The sequence below is a fragment of the Pelodiscus sinensis genome, chromosome 4, assembly GCF_049634645.1.
Source record: "Pelodiscus sinensis isolate JC-2024 chromosome 4, ASM4963464v1, whole genome shotgun sequence".
Taxonomy (NCBI): domain Eukaryota; kingdom Metazoa; phylum Chordata; order Testudines; family Trionychidae; genus Pelodiscus; species Pelodiscus sinensis.
In genome coordinates, this window is record NC_134714.1 from 42,516,946 (window position 1) to 42,540,110 (window position 23,165).

Here is a 23,165-nt window from a genome sequence, read left to right on the forward strand (position 1 = left end):
GTTCTGTGGCACCTTAGAGACTAACAGATTTATTAGGTCTCAAATTTTCCTGGGTAAAACTTGAGCCCTAATAAAAGTCATCAGATTAATTGGAGTAGAGGTTACAGAAGCAGGGATATATGTGTGAGACAACAAAAGGAGGGTATTTGTGTAAATTAGGATAATCAAGTCAGGGTGGAAGTGGTTCATTCACAGCTGTTGATGTGGAAATGTGGATATCAAGAGAGGGGAAATTGTCTTTGTAATATATACCCATGCCTTTGTAAACTCCAGTTCATCTGATAAAGTGGGTTTTACCTGTGAAAGCTTACACCCTAATAAAGCTGTCTCTAAGGTATCACAGGACTCCTCATTGTTTTTGCAGCTACCCCTTTGAGAGGTAGTGCAGTGGTTAAGGTACTTAAAGGCAGAAATGAGGCACCTTGGGTTCAAGAGCTTGCTCAGCAACAAAGTGGTATTTGAACATGTGCTGTAGGTAAGTGCTTGAATTACTAGGTTATTGAGTATTTGTGGGGAGCAGTGATGACATCACCACTTTTTTGTGAGAAAGGGCATATACTTCAAGGGAAGGGCTTCTAGTTGTGAATCCTGAGTAGATGGGAACATATCTCTCTGGCCCAGTTATGTACCTACCTAGGTTTGAGAGGTAGAGCTTCACCATTTCCTACTGACTAGTTTAGGCAGCTCTCTGCTCACTCAGTGTGCTGAATTCTATGGAACCCATTTTTAAGCACCTAACTGTCCCTGTACATAGAAGAGGGAGCCTGAAGGCCTGACTCACAAAGTTGCAACATGGCTTCTAAGTCCTGTTTATGGACATCTGCCCCCATTGCAACATGGTGTCTAAATCTCTTTTGTGAATCTAGACTGGTATTACCAGCACATGCATATGTTACAACCTGATTGTATGTATATCTAAAGTATATACTTGCCAGGGTTTGTTTTGATTTTTTTGGTGGATTGAGGCTCTGATCCACCAAAAAAACACAACTCACATGTAGAAGCTAGTTTGGTTTTCCTCCACTCCTGGACTACTTTTGCATGAAGATAGTCCCTCAGGATAAACTGGAGCAGCTTGAAGGCTTCTTTAATTTGTGCCAACTGCAACCAGCTCAAAGAGGAGTAAAAAGAGTTCTGTAAAAAGCTCTATGGCCCTATCATGCTGAGTTGATCCTCCTGTGGCTAGCAATGCCCGCTTCAGGGCCACTTTGCATTAGAGGTTAGGTTATTGCAAAGCCATAGCACAGTTGAGGATGAAAATCAAAGAAGCTTGATTATATACAGAGATAATATGAATTATATACATATTTGAGAGATGCTTGATTATATAAATACATACAGAGAGAATATGTATGTTTTATCCTATAGGTGCACTTATACGGATGTATAGTGCTAGCTTAGCCCATCCTGAACTTTCTGTGATTCTGTTGTTGTTTTTTATTCTTTGAAGCAGTCTTCTGATTAAGAGTCATTTGCTTCCAACTCACAATATCTTTTAAATGGTTCTGCAAAGTCCTCATGGTTCCCAGCTCACATCAGGAGCTGAGAGCTGGAAGTGTTTCGCTGTAAAATAAACATATGGGCTGTAAATCCTGTGATTCAGAAGTTCGTCTGCAATATTCCCCTCTGCTGTTGCCATAGGTAACCAGGCTCTGCAAAACACCATTTACCCTGGAATGCAAGGAGACGTGGAGCTCAGCAAGGACATTCTAGTTAACCCCTTCCCAGCCAAAAAAACCCCCAAACTCTCTGATGGCTCCAGCAAGAACAAAATGCACTGCTGCTTAATCATCACACATGCCCAAATACACACATAAAAATGTATACAGCATACCACATTTGAACAACATAAAACAATATATAGCCCCCACACACATACACTTCATGACCAGGTTCCAGGATTCTCTTGTCTCCCCACCCTTTTAACAGGTGTTGAATCCTTGAGAGCCTGGCTGTTCAATTAATGCTGTCTCATTTGGCTGGTGTGACTCATTAGACTCCACCCTGAATAAAAAGGAGATGGTGGGGGTGGGGAGAGATAAGTTGCTGTTGTCGGCTGAAATGTATGTATTGTTATGTTAGAATTGCTTTTTGTTAATGTAAGTGGATTTCAGAAGGGATGACTGACTTTGTAACCAAAATGTAGCTTTTGTTTGAAGCTGACTGGGGACCATAAAAGCCTATCTAATATACATGCATACCCACACCAGGTTAGGTACGTATTTCTTGTACACCAGAAATATGTTGCACAGAACGTACCACATTGGTACCATATGTGAACACTACAAAGATACACATCTATGTCACTCAAATACATGTTGCATACACTAGCTGAACCTACATGTGTGCACAACTTCAAATTATTCTTTATATAGCGCTGGAAAGAACCATGTATTTCTGCAAGCAGGTAAAAGAACAAGGTTCCTGCTCCAAAGACCTTATTATTTATATTACTTTTGCATCAAAAGTCTGGCTGAGTGTAACCTAGAAAGTCTGGGAAATTCAATTAAGGATGAGATTATTTCTGGATGTAATCTTGTGATGCCTAGGAACCATAGTCCATGTTTGGACAAGCTGGCACTGAAGCTGTTGTGATGTCTGGTTAAAATGGGGCATGAAAGAGAGGTAAGTATTTCTGGAAAATTCCTTGACATTAGTGGGGGGTAGGGATGGGAGAGTTATCCCTCTGGGTTATTTGAATAGTGATTAAGCATTTTTAAGCTTCTTTTTGCCTTACGCTAGAGTAAAAAGGAAAAAAGAGGGACAGATTGTCCCTGGATTTCTTAGTAGTCAGAGAACTACTGGTCTGGAATTTGTGTAAATACGCAGTCAACTCATCTTCCTGAAGGCCATTCTTCCCTGAAACAGTTTCAACACCACAAGGTTGTAATAGATGATGAAGGGAAGTGTTAAGCCCCAGGAGCTTTCAGGGATTCCGTCTGATTCTCTCATAAAGTGCCTCATAGTGGGCAAAGTTCTCTCAATTGCTAGTATGTCAGCTCCCACACAGCCTAAAAACACACAGTAATACAGAGGCATTTCAAAACATGAGTTGAAATCTCCAGGGTTGTGCTTGAACTGTGCTTGGTTCCTAATTTCCCTGAAGTCCCCTGGCCCCTGTTCAGACCTTGCACTGGATTCTTTATTTCCTTGGAAGATCCTGTGGGCTGCTGCCCAGCTCCAGTGCCACCTTCTGAAGAAGTGGGCTGTGCCCACGAAAGCTCATAATACCATCTACATTTTTTGTTAGTCTCTAAGGTGCTGCAGAACTATTTGTGTGGTTTTTTGTTTTTAAGTTTTTCCATATAACATGTGACTCTTGTGACATTATGGATTCCTGCCTGTCTGTGAAATTAATGTGTTCATGTGTAGATCAGAAACAGCAGCTGTCTGGGAAGCAAAGCAAACTCTAGTTATCAATAACGTGGCAATTTAAATGTGAATGAACTACCTGAAAGCCAAAGTTCAACAAAAACCTTCTCTCCTTCCCCCCCCCCCCCCGACCCCCGCAACAGGGACTGGAGGAACGAAGGAGGGGAGTCTTGGATCTAGATCAATTGCTTCAAGATGAAGGTTGGTTTTAAATTGTCAGATTTTACATATCTTTATTTATAGAAGCTAGGTGTGTGTACACATAACATACCATATATAAATACGCACACACACGTGTGCCTGTTTGTGTGTGACAAATACCACAGGTTTTATAAAGAACTTGGGTTGTTGTAACATTGAAATGAAACACTCCCTTTGTTCCCTTGCTGGTGGAAATCGGTAATGTTTATTTCCTGAGGATAGGAAATCACCAAAGAAAGGAATTTTTCAGTTGTAAACTGTGCCAAAAATGTCCTTCCCCCAGTCCAGCAGTGGTTGTTCTTGTTGGCTATGTCTGCAGAAACAGAATGAGAAAGAAGGGAGTGGAGGGAAAGCCTGACAGAATCTGGGCTGGGGCATGAAGGGGTTACTGACTGCATTGCATTCTCTGTCTGCAGCTCCAAGCAAAACCCAGAGAGACAGTGATGTCAGCACTAACTTCCATTGCCCAGGGCCCCTTGCCTGACAGTGTAGATGATCCAACACATTCCAATCTACCACAATCAGAGGTTCATGCTGCTATTTCATGACTTCTTCAGATGAAAACATGTGGAGTTAAATATATATACAGTCTAATGTACACATACAGATTTCAGCAGAAATAGATCATCGATGGGAAACAAGCTGCAGTTTTCTCTGCCTGGTACTCAGTATCTATGTTGATCTCCTCATTGAGAAAAATACATGTTCATGTAGCTAAGAGACAATTCCTCTGTGAATATTTTAATATTGGGTTCAGCTAGCACTGTCACATAAGAGGTAGCCAGACAGAATTGGAGATAAAGTAAAAGGTGGGGATTAGGAAAATAGGAGAGCGAGAGAAAATTCAAACTTGTAAACAGAATAAAACTTTTTTTTTAATTTTCTAGTGCTATTCTTTTAAAGCACTTGTGGCAAAGCAAGGTCACAAGTGGATTGTGTAGCTCCTGCAGAACAAGGTCACAAGTGGGTTGTGTTGCTCATGTCCAGCTGCCGGTGATAAAGAGAATGTTACAAGGAATCCCTTTGCATGTTGGAGTGGAATGAAATGCTCTGGGGAATCGCTGGCAAAGAGAAGCTTTTTGTTTTCCTCTGGAGTGGGAGCCAAATGTTGGAGGAAACTTGTAGCAATAACAGGATTTTATTGATAATTTTTTATGTCTGCGTGTTTAAATTGCATATATGTGTGTGTGTGTGCCTGTGTCTATATGTTGCTTTATCTATTATCTGTATGTCTCCGTATTTGTCCATCATTCGGTATCTATATTTCTCTGTATGTCTCATTTGTCTGTGTATGTGTATGCATGCATTTTCCATTATTATACAATCAGAGAAAGGCAAACCCGATGATAGTTCTTGATTTCAGGATTCAAAAATATGGGTGAGAGAAATTCTGTCACTTTTGTCTTTCTCATTCTCCCTTTGTTTTTGTTTTTTCCCCAGATTCCCTCTCTCCCCCATCAGTTATTTCTCTTTTTCTTCAGCTCTTTTCATCCCCCAGCTTGTAAATGCTTGTTCCTGTAGAAAAGTCTCAAAATTAATCTATTTCTGCTTGGTCATAGAGTCTGACTCCTTTGTATGATACATCCTTGTATATTTTACTCTTTTTTTTTTAAACTTATTGAAGGCTTCAACCTTGCAAATTCCTATGAACTGTTCTGGTTTGTGTCTCCCCTTCATTTGGCCCCTGACTAGAAGATGCATAATTTTGGAGAGAAAGAGAAGCTGCTGTGGTCCCCAGTGGCTCACTGGGGTCTTGGTGGCTGGTTTAGTTGGTAAAACCCTAATCAGGTACTGGAAGGGGTAAGGCCAAAAGTTTAATGTAGGATAAAAACGCAAACCCCTTAAATCTCTTAGTGTTCAGCTTAACCTTGCTTTGACTCTGAAGAGATGACTGCAAGGGAGGATGAGCTTGTATTAGAAACAGGATTCTCTCTTTCTGCCCAGACCCTGCTATGCCAGTTCCAGTATTAATCAGCATCAGTAGTGCAAATCTTCTGTATTGATTTCTGTCAGTTGAGGGTCAGACCTGCCTTACTTCCCCATTAGTGTAATCAAGGCTGAGAACCTGACATTGCTCTCAAGTGCTTTTTTCCTCTGTTTGCTAAGATAAATTCATGCCCTGCCCTGGTGCAGGATCACTCAGCCCTCCTGCAACTTGGATGATGGAAAAACTGTCAAGAAAACATGGGGCAGGTTTTAACAGAGATTGTATTTCACTAGTGATAGAATGGGGGAGCTGCCCCTGATGTCAACCAAACATAATGAGGTATATAGACAGAATATAGTAGTAATATGCATAGTGCCTGACATCACCCCCAGGATCTCAGAGTGCATAGTAAGCACTAATTAAACCATTAAAAGAACTTGAGATGGATTTGAAACTGGAGTGCTCCTAGGCTTCCCTGGAAAAGGGAGTATAGTTTAGTGATCTGAGCACAAGAAATCTTGAGTTCATTTCCAATCTTTGCAGCTGACTTGCTACTGGTACATCATTTTAGGCAATTCTCTTCATTGCTTTGTGCTTCAGTCTCTTCTCCCCTCTTCCCCCGCCCCAGTAACATCTCCATAATTTACAATGGGGTGTGTAATATTGTTAAACTTCACTGAAGATACAAAGTACTTCAAGTATTAATTGTATAATATATAATGAATCCTCAAAACCAGTCTGTGAGATGGATATAATAATGATATGTGGAGCTCTTTGTTGTCTCAGATTATCATGTCTGTTAGAGAGGTTTAGTGACTTAGGTGCTCACACACAGTGAGTCAGATTTAGTCTAAGAACTTATATTGGTATCCCTGTGTTGCCCAGAGGTGTGGAAAATCTACACTCCTGAGTAACTTTGTTATGCCCAACTAACTGCCACCGTAGGCTGTACTAGGTCAATGGAGGGCTTTTCCCATCAACATAGTTACTGCCTCTTAGGGAGGTGGAGTACTAGGGCAGTAAGAGAAACTCTCCTGTTCGCATAAGTATCATCTTGCACTGTTGCAGTGTGAACTTACCTTAAGTGTACACAAGCTCACAGTAGAAAATTGTAATAGAATTTCCAAGCCTTGACTCCTAGTCTCTTAGGGTATGTCTACACAACCACCCTAGTTCGAACTAGGGTGGTTAATGTAGGCAACCAAAGTTACAAATGAAGCCCGGGATTTAAATATAATAATTAGAAAGCCTAATTTGAACTACCTACTCCGTGCCGTGTGTAGCCGCGGGCACACAGTCCGAACTACTGGGGCTTTAAAAATGGCGGCGCCCGGTAAGATGCAAATGAATCCTGGGATATTTAAATCCCGGGCTTCATTTGCAACTTCGGTTGCCTACATTAACCACTCTAGTTCGAACTAGGGTGGTAATGTAGACATACCCTTACAAAACTCACTGGAGCATGATCCTGGTTACAACACTTTTGTTATATTTCAGCACTTTTGTTAGTAGCATTATTTCCATTGGGGTGTGGATAACCCTGACCATTTTGACGGGGGGGAAGGGAAAGGGGGTGAAGAAATCTCTGTAGCTCAGATCCCCAATACCATCTTTCCCTTAGCCGGGAATATTCAGTCACGGCTGCCCAGAGGACATATTCTGGGAGATTTCAGAATTTTATTGAGTAAATTCTAGTTTTCATTTATGACTGAAATAAACAAAGGTGTCAGCCAAAGCAGTGCTGCTGAGGAGCTTGTCACACTCCAGTGCTAGGCAGCTGCGGCTGCTGCTTTGGAGACAGATTTATTAAGATTATTAGTAAGTGTTATTTGGAGGTGACTGAAATCACTTGGTGAGCTCCAGAGGATTAGCCTTCCAAAGATAGCAAAGGCAAAAAAAAGAAACCTCAGACAAACAAGCTACCTAGTACTAGTTGTATTTATTTAATGAAGTCTCTGCACAAGATTAGCTCACAAGCAATCACTTGTTTTCGTGGCAGAAGATATGGGGGAGGGAAAATGGAAAACATTTTAAGAAGCAGCTCCCTCTCTTGTCTGGCTCAACAGGTAGGAGATTGCTTTTGCTGGGAGGGCCCTGGGTGAGAAGGCATCACCGTTTCTTGTGTTGCTGTTTGCTGACTCCCTAACTATACTGCACCTGTGATACAGAAGTAACCTTTATTATGAAGGCTGTATGCAGGGAAAATATATCAGTTAAAATGGATACTTGTGTCTTGGGCACTGATTCAAACTGGTTTGAGACAGAGGAGTAGCTTGAAGGAGGAGTAATAATCAGGGTAATTTTCTGCCATTCTCCAACACCTTTCATCACAGGATTTCAAAATCCCTTGCAAACCTTAATTCATTAAGCATCAGATCCCCTCTCTGGTAGGAGGCAGGTCACAATTATTGTTCCCAGATGTGGAATCCAAGGTACTGTACAAGGTTCTGTGCCCTAGATCACAGAGGGAGACAGTGGCAGGTGACAATGGAAAGAGACCAAACAGACACAAGTATCATAGAATGAATAGAAACACTGATTTATGGCTTATTACAACAAGCTGAAACCCACTAATAATCACCCTCTCAGCTGCCTTCCTACCCCTTCTTTCCCCTCTGTGAATGTAGGGCTGTTAACAGGCCACTTCACCTTGAATGGTGCCTTGAAATGTGTGCTATTTATGCTAAACAATCTGTACCACCTTGTCTTTAGCTGGGAAGCTCTGAGTATGTTTCCCAGACCAGAAGAAGAGCTCTGTGTAAGCTTGAAAGATTGTTTCTCTCTCACCAACAGAAGAATAAAAGATATTTCATCAACTAATTTGTCTCTCTAATGCAGAAGGAGAAAGAAAAAAAGCATTTCTACCATAGGGATGTTAAATATCAGTTAACTCATGAATAACCTCATGAGTTGATTAACCTCATGAATTCTTATTGGTTAGTTGACTATTCAATAGTTCCTGGGCGTGGGGCTGGCAGCCAAGTGTGCTCTGGCTTCACTCCCAAGGAGCCCCCTGCCATTCCACGCTGCTGCCTCTTTATCAGAGCAAAAGGGCTCCCTCACCCCCAGATCAATCATGGTCTGTGGGTGAGGAAGCCCAGAAGTATCCTGGCCCCGCCCCTTCCATTGGAGGCCCCGCCCCTTCCAGAGCAGCCCCGGGCCAACTTCAACAATTTATTGCCCACCCCAGTCTAGCTTCTAATATACTTTAAATGCAGAGCCGCAGCAGGGATAGGTCCCAAACCCATTGCAAGCCAGGACTGAGCTGGGCTGCTGGCCAGCCTGCTAAAAAATTTACTGGCAAGTGGGGGGGCAGGGGAGAATATATGTAGTCTATAGCAGTGTTTGAGTGATTCTGTAGAACACTTTCAAACACATTAACTGGCCACTCCGGTTTGTTTATTAACCGGCACTGCAGCCACGGAGCATCGCGGCTCCCATTGGCTCCGTTTTATCCTTTGCAGCCAAAGGGAGCCACGGGAAGCGGTGGCCCGGCCCACGCCACTTCCCGCGGCTCCCCTTGGGTGCAAAGGATGAAACGGAGCCAATGGGAGCCACAAGGCTCCATGTCCGTGGCGTCGGTAAATTAAACAAACTGGGACAGCATGTGTTTCTGAGTGATTCCACGGAATGCTTTCAGAAACACTGGCCTATAGCATTAACCTATAAGTTTTTGCTTATTGGTTAATCATAAGAACAGCCATACTTGGTCAGACAAAAGGTCCATCTAGCCCAGTATCCTTTCTGCCAACAGTGACCAATACTAGATTCCCCAGAGGGCAGGATCGCAACAAGTAATCCTTGCGTGATCCCTCCTCTGTCACTTAACTCTAGCGAAACAGAGGCTAGGGATACCATTCCTACCCATCCTGGATAATAGCCATTGATGGACCAAACCTCCATGAATCTATCTAGCTCTTTTTGAGCCCTGTTAAAGTTCTAGCCTTCACTGCATCCTCTGGCAAGGAGTTCCACATATTGACTGTGTGCTGAGTGAAGAAAAACTTCCTTTTGTTTGTTTTAAATCTGCTGCCTATTAATTTCATTTGGTGACCCCTAGTTCTTATATTGTGGAAATAAGTAAATAACTTTTCCTTATTCACTCTTTCCATAGCAGTCATAATTTTATAAACCTCTATAATATCCTCCCTTAGTCTCCTCTTTTCTAAGCTGAAAAGTCCAAGTCTATGGCTACACTACCGTTTTTTGCGGAAGAGGATATGCAAATGCAGTGCTTATTTGCATATCTTCCTCTTTTTTTTGTTTGTGTGTGTGGAAGAGGTTTTGCTGCTAAAAATCCCCATGTGCAGTAATTCCTCATTTAACAAGTGCCCTCTTAAAACGTTTTTGCGATAGCACGATTTTTATTTTTTAGGGAATGTTTTTTGAATTACACGACTGTCCCCGGAATAACATGTTTTCCCCAGCTTCCCCCACCTCCCTGCAAAGCAGCAGAGGGTTTACCGCTTGCCACGCCATTCCCTACTGACTCCCCCTCGCTAGACGCCTTGCCCCTTCTCCTCCGCCCCCGTTTGCAGGCTGGCAGCTGGGTTTCACTTACGTCTACACTGCTATTGCATTCTTTTAACAGAAAATCGAAAGAACACAGGGTTTTTTCCAACATTGGTAATCCTCATTCTACAAGGAAGAACGCCTTTTCTCAATTGAGCTCTTCCGCAAAAAGGCATGCGTGGACACGGAAGAGGGAGTTTTTTTGAAAAAGGCCTCCAGGAAAAAGCACAGGTGCCCTGGTGGCCACTCCGTCCATAGTAATCACAACTTAAATGTGTGAGAGTGTCCACACTGAATGGACACTATCTTTAAATGCGCTTTGGCAGTGTGGACGCTCTTTTGGAAGAAGTTTTTTTGGAAGATCTCTTCTGGAAAAGCTTCTTCCAAAAGAAGCCTGAAGTCTAGACATACCACTGGAGTTGTAGCCCCCTCTCCTTCCTTCAGAGCAGTACACAGTTCTGATCTGGGACAATATACACCATTGCCTGTGCATTCCATAACTTTGCTAAAAACCACAACAGAAGCTGAGCTCCTTAGTTTTGTAAGCCTGTTCAGACAGGAAAGGCCTTTGATTTCACTCAGACTTGAGCAGACAGGGGCCTATGAATGTAGCAACTCCTCCTTCAGCCAAGGGAAGGCCGCAGGACACACAGCTCTGCTCTCTTGAGATAAGCTGTCACTGGAAATGGGAGTAAATGAAATGGAAGAATAGGATGGGAATTTGGCTGAACAACATGACACTTGGGTGGTGGTAGAACTCTGTGCTGATCTGTGTATTTATTCCTGTGCAGGGATTGGAGGGCATGCCAGCAGGGCTCAAAGAAGTAGATGTTTGAAGCCCTATTGGTGAAGTTCCTGATTCCTGACAATGCAGCTCTTTGGGATATTAGTTTATGGCCTTAAATTCTTATTTAAATAAATGATTCCCAAATAATGAAAAAACTAGTAAAGTATTGGAAAGAGACTGAGAGCAGAAGAGAGGGAGAGAGAGAGAGAGAGACACTGTGGAATTACAGGATCATCTCCTGGCCTTTTTTTTTTTTTTTTGGCAGGCTCCAACATTTCTGTAGCAGTAGTTACTTCCTCAGGTGAAGCTGGTGAAAGCAGAGCCCATTTTCTTTCATAAATAAAATGAAGGAACATGCATTAAGATGAGAGAGACTGGATTTTCTCCTCCTGAGAATTTCTCTCTGCATCTGAAAATATTCTCAGGCTAAGGAAATAGAACTTAAATTTCCATGGAACACTGGGGGGAATTTTTGCAGCAGGAACAAAAATATAATCAGAGGCTAGTATTTTATAATATTTGATATACTATAAAGCCCAAGGAGCTTTATCTTCTCTCTTTGGAATCAGTTATCTAGAACATATGTGCCATTGCGTGGCATTTTGTTGAGCCCGGGCTTTGTCTACACAGGCAGATGTAATGTGCTGGCGTTTACAGCACTGCTCACAGAGGCTATGTCTACACAGCAGCGTTATGTCAGAATAATGTTCGTTATTCCAAAATAACTATGCGAGCATCTACACAGCTAGCCCGTTATTTTGAAATAATTTCAAAATAATGGGTGGTTTATTTCGGCATTTGTAACCTCACTCCATGAGGAATAATGCCTCTTCCAAAATAGTTATTTCAGAATAGCAGTAGTGTGGATGCTCCACTGCTGCTATTTTGAAATAGTTCCTCCCTAGGCCATTCAAAGTAATTACTCCCCAGTGTTTCCTGGGACTCTAAATCGAGCTAGTGTGCCCACATTAGGGGAGCCTGCCTAGGACTAATTTGCAGGCTTCCTTGTAGTGTAGACACGCTATTTTGAAATAAGCTATTTCAGAGTATTTCTTCCAGAGTATTTCTTCCAGAATACCGTATTTTCCGGCGTATAGGGCGACTGGGCGTATAAGACGACCCCCTATGTTTTTAATTAAAAGATAGGGTTTCATCTTATACCCCAGCGCCCCTCCGCCTCCTTTGCTCCCGGTGTCCCTGGTCTGCTGGAGATGGTCCCCAGCAGACCAGAGGCACTGGGAGCAAAGCCGCCAGGAGCGCCTGGGCTGCCCCCCCCGCCGGAGCCCCTCCGCGGCTTTGAAAGCCTCGGGGGAAGCCGGCGGGGGGGCATCCCAGGCGCGCATGGGCTGCCCCCCCGCCGGAGCCCCTCCGCGGCTTTGAAAGCCTCGGGGGAAGCCGGCGGCGGGGCATCCCAGGCGCGCATGGGCTGCCCCCCCGCCGGAGCCCCTCCGCGGCTTTGAAAGCCGCCGCGGAGGGGCTCCGGCGGGGGGGCAGCCCATGCGCGCCTGGGATGCCCCGCCGCCGGCTTCCCCCGAGGCTTTCAAAGCCGCGGAGGGGCTCCGGCGGGGGGGCAGCCCATGCGCGCCTGGGATGCCCCCCCGCCGGCTTCCCCCGAGGCTTTCAAAGCCGCGGAGGGGCTCCGGCGGCGGGGCATCCGGCGTACAAGACGACCCCCGATTTTTGGGGGATGTTTTTTAACATCAGAGGTCGTCTTGTACGCCGGAATATACGGTAGTTTTTTCCTAAATAATCGTGTAGTGTAGATGCAGCTAGAGTTCTGCAGGGAAGCTGCTGTTGAGTGTCCCTAGTGTCCACCAGGTCTGTCCTTAAAGGAGTGTCCAGGGCAACCCCTTCCCCGCCACAGGCCCCTTCCCCTGCCTCTGCTCTACATCTAATCCATCCCTTCCCCTGCTCTGCCTCCTTCCTGCCCCAAGTTCTCTTCCTTAAGTGACACAAGCCATTACTGGGGGGCCTGGTGTGAGGCAGTAGGATGAAATGTCTCTCCTGCACTCATCATGATGGCAGCAGCCGGAGAGATCCAACAGCCTGCTCTGCTCTACCTCACCAGCCTGCTGCACTTCACTTCGCTGGTAGCACCACAAAGACTCAAGCCTGCTTTCTGCAACCCTCACCCAAAAATTCACTTCAAAGCTTCAAAAAAAATCAAAGCCACTTACTGAGGCATCCTCTGCTGTTTGCGTTTCCCCAGCCTGTGACCTCCGCAACTGTCTAGCGGCCTCTTCTGAGACAGAAAATAGTTCCTGATTGCAAGTATCTGTGGATGCTGATTCATCCTCTGTCTCTGGATCCCCCTTGGCACTTCAGTGCACAATTTCCTCCTCCTGGCTCACTCCACTCTGGAATGGCCTCTGAGGCTCTGAAGTATCCACAGGAGTCTTTGGGGTGGAGTTTGGGGTCACCTCCAAATATGTCATTCAACTCTGTTTAAAGCCAGCAGGTCATGAGCACAACACTGGAGTGGAGGTTGGCCTCCTGTACCTTTGGTAGGTGTTTCACAGCTCCTACACTTTGACCCTGCACTGCAGTGCGTCTTGGTCATGGTCCCTTTCAGTCATGCATCTTGACATTAGCCCACAGGTGTCATAATTCCAATGACTGGAGCACAGCTGTGATTGGACAGTCTCCTTTCACCAAACACTGAGGAGGTCCAGCACCTCAGCATTGCTCCAGGCAGGAGATTGCCTGGTATGTGGCACAGGCATGGTCACCTTGAAAGATATGCTGAGAGCACTCCACATGTCAATGAGAAAACTGGAAAGGGACTTTCAGAATTCTCAAGTAATGAAAAGGGAAAGTGTGACAGGGTGAGGCAACTGCAGTGACCTGGTGTGCCGGGAGGGCTGGGATGAGAGACACCCTGGAGGGGATGTGGCTGGGGAGGAAACCCTAGTCCAAGCCAGGGGATTGGCTGGGGTCAGGCCGAACACCGGCTCAGGTGCAGAAAGCACGACATGCACCGGGGCAATGGGTGCCGGCTGGTGACATCACCTGGTGACAGGCCGGTGACGTCAGCAGAGTGTCGGGGATGCCAAGTGGGGGGGGGGGGGGAGATAGGCCCCGGATGGGATCAGGAAGGATAAAAAGAGCCGAGGATCTGCCAAGAGGGAGGACGGGCCGCAGCATGCTGAGGAAGATGTGGCCGCAACGGTTGAGGTTTTAGAAGGGAACATCCTTTGCACCGAGAGGGGAGGGAAAAGCTAAAAAGCCCGAAACGTGGAGGTAGGAAGTAGCCCAGGGCTGATGTGTTTAGGGGCAGCTCCCCCGTCAGCCAGGCCAGGGAGAAACTATCCTTGCCTTAGGGCGCTGGGCTGGGACGCGGGAGAGTAGGTGGGCCCGGGTCCCCTTGCCCCACCATTTGCGGTCAGGTGTCTCTGATCTGGAAAATGTAGTTGCTAATAGAAACTTGATTTATTTGGTGTATACGGTGCCGAAGGGGTATCAATGGGGATGAGTAAATCACAATAAAAGGGGCATTGATAGAGCCTCCAAAAGTGGTCTGCGTACAGCAGGTCTAAGGATTGGTCACCTGAGGGCAAGGCAGTAGAGTTCAAATCAATGGCCAGAGAGATGAGAACAGGCATTGTGGGACAGATACCACAGGCCAGTCGCAGGGCTGTAGTACACCATGGCATCCATGCTGGTACCCCAGCGCTGTAAATACTCCATAGAAAGCTCTGTGCCTGTCATCACATAAATGTGGAGTTAGTGCACACTAAGTGCCTTGCCAATGATTTACCGCAGAGAACCTTGCCAACATAGACAAGGCCTGAGACCTGCTTTAATAGATATCTGCATGATTCTTCCTGGGCAAGGTTAGGGGAACCCTTAAATAGCATAGAACAGCTGTGGTGCTTCCTAATCTACCCACGTCCTGCCTGACAGTGCAAGGAAAAAGGAGAAGTGGGCTGATGGGGTTTCCTTATGCTTGGCCAATTCCCAACACTTCAAAAGGAAACCTGGGGGGGCCACTAACAGCAATCATCCTTCCGGCCTAATTTATACCAGGGATCAGGACTCGGGAACTTGAAGGTATTTTAAAGCCATCTTTGTCCTCTGTGCATGAGCAGAATGTGAACTACCAGCTGGTGGGAGGCTAGTCCCCAGCTTTGCCCCTTCTGCCTGAGTTCCCCACCCTTTCCATACTCCCCACCAGAGGACCCCCAGCTGCCAGCCCCAGTTCTGTATTGCCCCCAGACACTCCCCATGAGCAATGGGAGAGAGGGCAGCACAGCAGCAGCCTTTCCACTCCCGTAGCGCCATGAAGGCAGGTGGTACGGCCCACGTCGGGGCCACCCCACAGAAGCCTCAATGAATGGGAAGCAGGTGGGGAACGGGCTCGTGGTGGACCATAGGTGGGGATATACCTGGCTATTTGTAGAGGCATAGCCTCCTTCAGCCTTTGATACCTGCTGACCATATCCCTGTCTCCTTCAGCTGTACATTGAGGTTATGTCTAGACTGGCAAGTTTTTCCGCAAAAGCAGCTGATTTTGCGGAAAAATTTGCCAGCTGTCTACACTGGCTGCTTGAATTTCCGCAAAAGCGCTGACGATCTCATGTAAGATTGTCAGTGCTTTTGCAGAAATACTATGCTGCTCCCGTTCGGGCAAAAGTCTTTTTCCAAAAAACTTTTGTGCAAAAGGGCCAGTGTAGACAGCAGAGATTTGTTTTCCGCAAAAAAGCCCCGATCGCAAAAATGGCGATCAGGGCTTTTTTGCGGAAAAGCGTGACTAGATTGGCCACGGATGCTTTTCCGCAGCACTCACCACTTGCTTTCCTGCTGGAAGGCGAGTGGTGGGTTCCGGCTCAGCAGAATGCCACACAGCCTGGTTGCCTCATGTGCTGTAGCTACAGCCAGGCCATAGTGAGGCTGCCCCTGCTGGGGAAGTCTCACTACTATCCCAGTTCCATTTCTGTGGCAGCCACGTGGCCTGTTTAGCGGGGCCGCATGGTGGAGCTGGGCTGATCTGGGGACCGGACTGCTTAGGGGGAGAGTGCGAGCCACATGGTGGAGTGGGGTTGCTCAGGGGGTGAGTCACATGGCGGAGCAAGGCTATTCTGGGCCTGGGGCTGCTGGGGCAAGCTGCCTGTGGGGTGGCTTGGGCCCTGTCAGGTCCAGAGTTGAGTTGGAGTTGCGTGTCGAGTGGCAGTGGCCCCGGCCAGCTCCAAGTCCAGTGAAGGTGTTGTGTCAGCTATAGCAGGGCATGCTACACTCTCAGGGCTGAGAAGGCACCAGCCTGCAGGTCCGGCTCAGGAGTGGAATGGGCTGAGGGGTGTAGGGCTGGGAAAGGCGGGCACTGACCCACTGTGCCGGGGCTCACAGGGAACTTTCCTTCATGAATATTACTGATGTTAAATGAAGGAAATGCCACATTCAGATTTAGATCACAGACCTGCTTTGCTGGTGATTGTTTTTAATAAGACTTACATGTTTACAAACAGCAAAGTTTTAAAAGCAGAATAGTATCAAGTCTATTTATTACTCAAGACACCTAAAAGCAATCTTTAAATTGTATAGAAAGAATGGCCATTCAAAAGCGCATTGTTTCAAGGAGAAAGAGAGAGGGTATGATTTAGTGGTTGGAACAAGATACTGGAAATCAAGGCTATTATTTTTTAAATCTGGTCTTTGTATTCCCCCCCCCCCCCCCCCCTCTCTCTCTCTCTCTGTGTGTGTGTAGAATAGTGATAGAAATGTAGCCGTGTTAGTCTGGGGTAGTTGAAGCAAAATGCAGGACAATGTAGCACTTTAAAGACTAACAAGATGGTTTATTAGATGATGAGCTTTCGTGGGCCAGACCCACTTCCTCAGATCAAATGTGTGTGTGTGTGTGTGTGTGTGTGTGTGTGTGTGTGTGATATTTGTTAGTAACTGGTGGGTGCAATGGTGGCACACATCCAAACAAGCATGTGACCTCAATATTGGTGCACAAGATGAAACTCACTCCACTTGTGGATGGAAAATCTTAGAGGGAACACTGGTAATGATTCCATATTTAACACTGTAAATAGTTTTTTATAATATGTTTGATTTTGACACCACTAGCTCCAACTTCCACAAAATATATCCTTTCTACCTGACATTTTTCATGTGTGGTGTCCTGCCAAAGGTTAATTCATTTGGAGAGACTGAGATGAATTGACCCAGTCTCTTAATACAGGAGTTTGAAAAATGAGAGGGTTTTAACTTTTGGAATAGTCTTCTAATAGTTGGAACATCATATCTCAAAAATGCTTTGGCTTAGAAACACTACATTTGTTTAATTCATTCTTCTTCAGTGAGAATTAGTGTCTGAGTATTTTATGGAGTTTCAGTTATTGTTTTTGATAAATTGATTGTGGAGTTTTGAACTATATAAAGTCTATATAAAACTATACATAAAATTATATAAAGTTAGTAGGCTCACTGACATAGTTTAGAAATTCCCAGGGACTAAGAGCCACAAGGGCTCAGAGCTAACCTGGGATAGATAGAAAGAAGTCCACAATTACTCTGCTTTATAAATTTCTCAAAGTCTGTAGCCAAAGCAGACCTATTGACAGGCTAATTATACTATAAACTCCTGATAGTTAGAGATATAACTGGCTGAATTTGAAGAAGTTCAGAAGTGTATGGGACGAGTCTGCACATTTCTTTAAATCTGGAGCTGAACATACGAGGTTGAAAGACTTTAACATCAAAACAACTTGAAAGAATCTTTGGTTTTTAGGGTTCCCACAAAACAATAACCCAGGGATAAAATACCTGCTATATTCTGATGTCCCGTTCATTTTATTATCCCCACAAGACAGCCTTAAAAAAAAAAATCTTCATTTGTAAGAAACATTCAGCAACTGACGAGCCACACAAGTCAATCTGCAAAAGACCAAAATCATAATATTGAAGAAAAAGCTGTTAAACTCTATTAGGGTACGTCTACACTACAACGTTAATTCGAACTAACTTAGTTCGAATTAGTTAATTCGAACTAAGCTAATTCGAACTAACGGATCCAGACTAAAAAACTAATTCGAATTAGCATTTTGCTAATTCGAACTAGCATGTCCACATTAAGTGGACCCTGAACCAGGCTTAAGGATGGCCGGAAGCAGTGCCGGCAGGGCATCAGAGGAGGACTTAGAGCGTGGAGATGCTGTGTCAGGCTAGCCGAGGGCTGTGCTTAAAGGGTCCCAACCCCCACCCCGGACAGACTGTTCTCAGGGGTGCCCTGCTTGCAAAGCAGTCCTGGCTTGGATTGGCTAGAGTACCCACACTGGGCACATCACAGCACTCGGCCATCAGCCCGGCTGCACTTGCCATAGGCTGCCATCTGGGGAGAGGGGGCAATTGGAGGGCTGCAGGAGAGCTTCCATCCCAAAAGCCCGCAGAGCCAGCCCAGTCCTCCCCATCAGGGGCGCGTACCCCATTCCTCCTTCACCTCCTTCCACTTACCCTTCCCTAGCCCCTCTTCTTGATGTACAAAATAAAGGACAATTGTGTTCAAAAATTGAATCTGTCTTTATTGAACAAAACTGGGGGAGACTGGGAAAAGGAGGTGGGAGAGGGGAAGAGAGAGGCTGGGAGAGGGAGGGCAACTAAAATGATCAGGGGTTGGGAACAGGTCCCATATGAAGAGAGGCTAAAGAGACTGGGACTTTTCAGCTTAGAAAAGAGGAGACGGAGGGGGGACAGGTTAGAGGTCTCTAAAAGCAGGAGTTGGGTGGAGAGGGTGCATACAGAAAAGTTCTTCATTAGTTCCCATAAAGAAGGACTAGAGGACACCAAAGGAAAGGAATGGGTAGCAGGCTTCAAACTAGTAACAGAAAGTTCTTCTTCACAAAGCAAAGAGTCAACCTGTGGAACTCCTTGCTGCAGGAGGCTGTGAAGCTAGACCTAGAACAGAGTTTAAAGGGAAGTGAGATCAAGTCATGGAGGTTGGGTCCATGGAGTGGTATTAGCCAGGGGGTAGGAGTGGTGTCCCTGCCCAAGGTTTGTGGAAGGCTGGAGATGGATGGCACGAGACAAATGGCTTGGTCACTGTCTTCGGTCCATCCCCTCCAGGGTCCCTAGGGTTGGCCGCTGTCGGCAGATAGGCTACTGGGCTAGATGGACCTTTGGTCTGACCCAGTACGGCCATTCTAAGCTCAGGGTCGGGGGTCTCAGTGGACCACCTTGACTTTCATGCATACCTGCTCCTGGGTGGCCAGGCTGGCAGCTCTCCTGCCCTAGCCGGCCACTTTCCTGTGCCTAGTGTGGAGGTCGTGGACGAGGTCCACAATGTCCGCACTAGCCCAGGCGGGTGCCTGCCTCTTGCGGTCCCGGGCAAGCTCCCGGGAGCCGCCAGCCTGGTCCCGGGAAGAGGGGGAGGGCTGGGGGGCATCGGGTGGGTGGCTCGATCCGTGCCAGGTGCAGGGTCTGCTGGCTGGGTGCTGGCAGGCTTGCACCTGGCACTGGCACCGTAGCCAGGCCGTGCCCCTGTAAGGGGTCCGGGGCCGGGAGAGGGGCAGTAGAGTTTCCCTGGTGTTGGCCAGAGTGGCCACCAGGGAAACCTGGGGAGGGCTAGGGTCTACACAGCCCTTAATTCGAACTAGTAAGTTCGAACTAGGCTTAATCCTCGTGGAATGAGGATTACCTAGTTCGAACTAAGCGCTCCGTTAGTTCGAATTAAATTCGAACTAACGGAGCGCTAGTGTAGCACCTATGAAAGTTAGTTCGAACTAACGTCCGTTAGTTCGAACTAACTTTGTAGTGTAGACATACCCTTAGAGACAGAAATTGAACACATCCAAATTAACCACTTCTGGGTCTTTCACACATTAGAAAGTTTAAGACTATCTAGAAAAACATGGTGAGAAAGAGCTGTGCAGATTCTCTGTGTTAAAAAGGGACAACTATACAAATGCTATCAACTGATGATATAGATGGCTAAAACTTAATGAAATCCATGTATCACATGGAATCCAGCTAATTTTACTCTGTGAGAGTGAAGTCTGGTTTAACTGCAAATTAAATTGAACAGAACAAGCCAAAGCTTGCCAAATAATGAAAAAGTGTATTTGTGATGTTTATGCCACTAACAAAAGTCCAAAATTCACAATGAGCGTTACTTGTAATGACTCATTCAACTGGCTTCAGACAAACTTTCAAGAAAATCCCTGTGCATACAGTTCTGCAAACAGGTGTTATGAACACACCTGCACTCCCCCAACAATGCTATAGGCAGGGGAGCTGACAGCCTGCGCGGGCCCCTGGGCAAAGCGGGGCAGGGGAGAGGGGCAGCTATGCATTCCCGGAAGGGGCAAGGCCTTGGGTGAAAGGGATGGGGTCAGGGCAGACAGTCCTCCATGCAGCCTGTAGCACAATCCCCCCCCCCCTCCCCTCCAGGCCTCAGAGCCACCGAAACACAGCAGGCACACTCCTCCTTCCCAGCTTTCCGAGCTTTCTGGAATGTGGTGTGTGTCCCCCCAGCCCTCAGCATCACCCAGAGTGTGCCATCTAGCACTCCAGCGATTTAAAGAGCCTGGGGCTCCAGCTGCCACCATTGCCACAGTAGGAGCAGTGGTGGCTGGGAGCCCCGCTGCAACCCCAGACCCCTTTGAATTGCCAGGCCGGGCCCGGCACAGCTGCCCCTTTGTCTTCCCCCATCATCCTGTCAGTGGGCTTGGCTATAGGGCAGATGTTTCAGACTGCCACTCAATATACAGGAGATGATTCTGCATTTCTGGTGCACATGCAGTAGAAGTTACACATGCTTCACAAAGCATTAGGAGGCCAAAAACTTAAATGCAGTAAGAACACACTTCCCTCTTACATAGTTTCACACTCATACCACAGCTAACAAATCTGCAGTTTTTACTTGGGCAATATAAACCTCAGGACTTTGCCAGCTGATATTAACTAACTACTCAGACCCATGATAAGAACAGTCCCACTGTTTTTATGAGAACTTAATAATGAGCAAAACCATAGACCAAACCCCAAAGTATCCAGCATTGTAGAAAGGAGTGATCATAGAAAAACTCAAGAAGCTAAATTGCTAGAAGCCCTTCACTCTAGCACAAATTACTTTTCGACTGTTCAATTCACAGAGCACATGCAGACCCACACAAAATACAGAATCAGCAAACTCATGTAGCAGGGATGTATGTGTGTGGTGTGTATGTGACATGCCTGTGCATAGGTTCATACATGTGTGTGATGATAGCCTTCTTGAGTATGTATGTGGCACAAGTATTTGAGTGAATGTGTTAGTACTGTATGTGGCATATGAGCATGCATATGTTGGTGACATGAGTATGCATGCATATGAATGTGATGTGGGTTCAATGAGTGTGCATATATGTATCTGATTTGGTGCATGAGTGTGCTTTCATTTGAATGTGGCTTGGGACCTATGTATATATGGCACACCTTTACATCTGCATTGTAAACATGGGTGTGTATTTATGTCTGTGGAATGGTTGTCTGCATACACATGGATCTTTGGAGTGGTTTCATAGGTTTGTATTTCTGTGTATGGAACATGAGTGCATAGATGTGCCTATGGGCATGTGTGTATTTTCCATATCACCTGCAGTTCATCAGCAAGCTTTCCAGCCCTTCGATAGGAGTTGTGCTTGGGCACAGACCCAGGGTTTCTGTTTAAGCAGCAAGCATTAGCAAAACAAAGTGAAGGAGTGCTGCATTATTTCAGGTAGGATATGCTCGTTGGTGTCTTTAGTCTTCCACACAGCACATATAATTCAGGTCAGTGCTTGTATTCCTGATGCTGCCTGATGGTGCATACGCTCTGTTTCCCAATCCAAGTCACACATTCCTTCTCCTTTCTATACTCTGGAGCCTGCTCATTCCATTAACACTTAATGAGATGCCCTCCCAGTGTGGCAAGCAGGGCCTGTGTGTCACTGCTGAAGCCAAGGACAGACCTTGGACAGGAATTGTCCAGAAGTGCAGACACCAGTGTGAAGGAAGGGAAGGAACAAAAAGAGTCTTTTACTTCCAATCACGCTTAGTATTTCTGGGGACAGTTTCTCTGAAGCACTGAGTCAGCAGTGTCTGACAAATTAGTCAACAGGATGGCTGGGCCTTGGCGTCTGGCAATTAGCATTGACAAAGCTCTGTGTGTCTGCGTGTGTGTGCGCGTGCGTGAGCACACCCAAGGAGAGAGGACAGATTGTGGAAGGAAATTACTGGCTTTGACTTCACAAAGGGAATTTGCATTCCCAAGGTCATGCAGCAGTCACCTGATTCTCTGTTTCAGAGGCTTGCAGTCTGTAGCCATTAGGAATATAATATTCTAAGCCTCTTAGAATGGAGGTGTATCAGTAGAGCTGAAGGACATGGGAACCCGGGACTGGAATAGTAGGGGGCACTACAAGTCAGGAAAAATGTGTATTGAAAAAGCTCTAGGAGTAGCTCAAGACTCGAAGAATAGGGAATGTCGTATGTCAGGGTTGAGAGTATTTATTGACAGCAATCAGGGGGATTGGGGGGAGAAGCTCAGGATTCAAATAATAAGGATGCTGCAGATCAGTACTGAGAAGCATTGGCAGAATTTAGGAGGGGGCAGGGAGTGTGTGCAAGGAGAGCCCAGGACTGGAATAGAAGAGGGTGTTTCAGATCAGGATTAAAGTGCATTAGCAAAGCTGTTTGGGAAGCCCTGGGCTAGAATAGCTGGTGGGGCTGTAAATCCAGATTATGCTGTACATGCTGAGCTGCGTTTTATTCCAGTATGACTGAGGTCTGCCTCCAAAGCTTCTTGGCAACATCATGACTCCTGCAGTGCACAATGTCATTTCCTGGTTTCAGGTTTTTTTGAAACTACACCTAAGTTTTTTTTATTGCTATAATCCTGTGAATCTCTTCCTGTTTTCCTAATCTTGAATGCTAAGTCACTATCCATGGTCACATGGGGGTTGAGAGTACTGCAAAGGACCCAGAGAGAAAGGTCAAGTGCTCTTGTTTGTTTTTTCAGTCTTTCCCTTTTCTACTCCATATTCCCCTCCCTGAAAAGTCAAACCTTATGATTATCCTTTCTCCTAGTGTTCCAGACACACTTGCTGATTGTGCCTGAAATTCAACTATTCTAACCCCAAGAACTGAACAGCCTAGTTTTAACCTATGAAGATTTAGTGGGTTTTGTTCTACATATCTCTGAGACCTGCTTTACCTGCTGATATGGTTTCACAAATCAAATCACAAATCCAGTTCATGTGATGAAGTGAGTTTTACCCACAGAAGCTCATGATTCTATGTATTAGTGGTCCCCAACGCAGTGCCCGTGGGCGCCATGGTGCCCGCTGGGGCATTTATGTGCGCCCACCAAACAATCTGGGCCAGCCCTGCCCCTGGGCGGCCCTGCCCCCG

General features: G+C 46.0%; 1 protein-coding gene and 1 long non-coding RNA gene across 2 annotated transcripts in view; one reads left to right on the forward strand and one right to left on the reverse strand.

Moving 5' to 3' along the window:
- Positions 1-271: 271 nt before the first annotated feature.
- Positions 272-23,165, forward strand: part of LOC142829099 (uncharacterized) — a 53,484-nt gene continuing 30,590 nt past the window's right edge. Inside the window, exons 1-2 of the transcript XR_012903369.1 lie at positions 272-475; positions 3,516-3,573. The gene's annotated coding sequence lies outside the window, so the exon portion shown is untranslated. The remainder of the gene's footprint in view (positions 476-3,515; positions 3,574-23,165) is intronic.
- Positions 7,528-13,112, reverse strand: LOC112544899 (uncharacterized). Its single transcript, XR_003088262.2, has 3 exons — positions 12,977-13,112; positions 7,856-7,954; positions 7,528-7,657 (listed from the first exon to the last, which is right to left on the reverse strand). It is a non-coding gene; the product is annotated as an uncharacterized LOC112544899 (long non-coding RNA).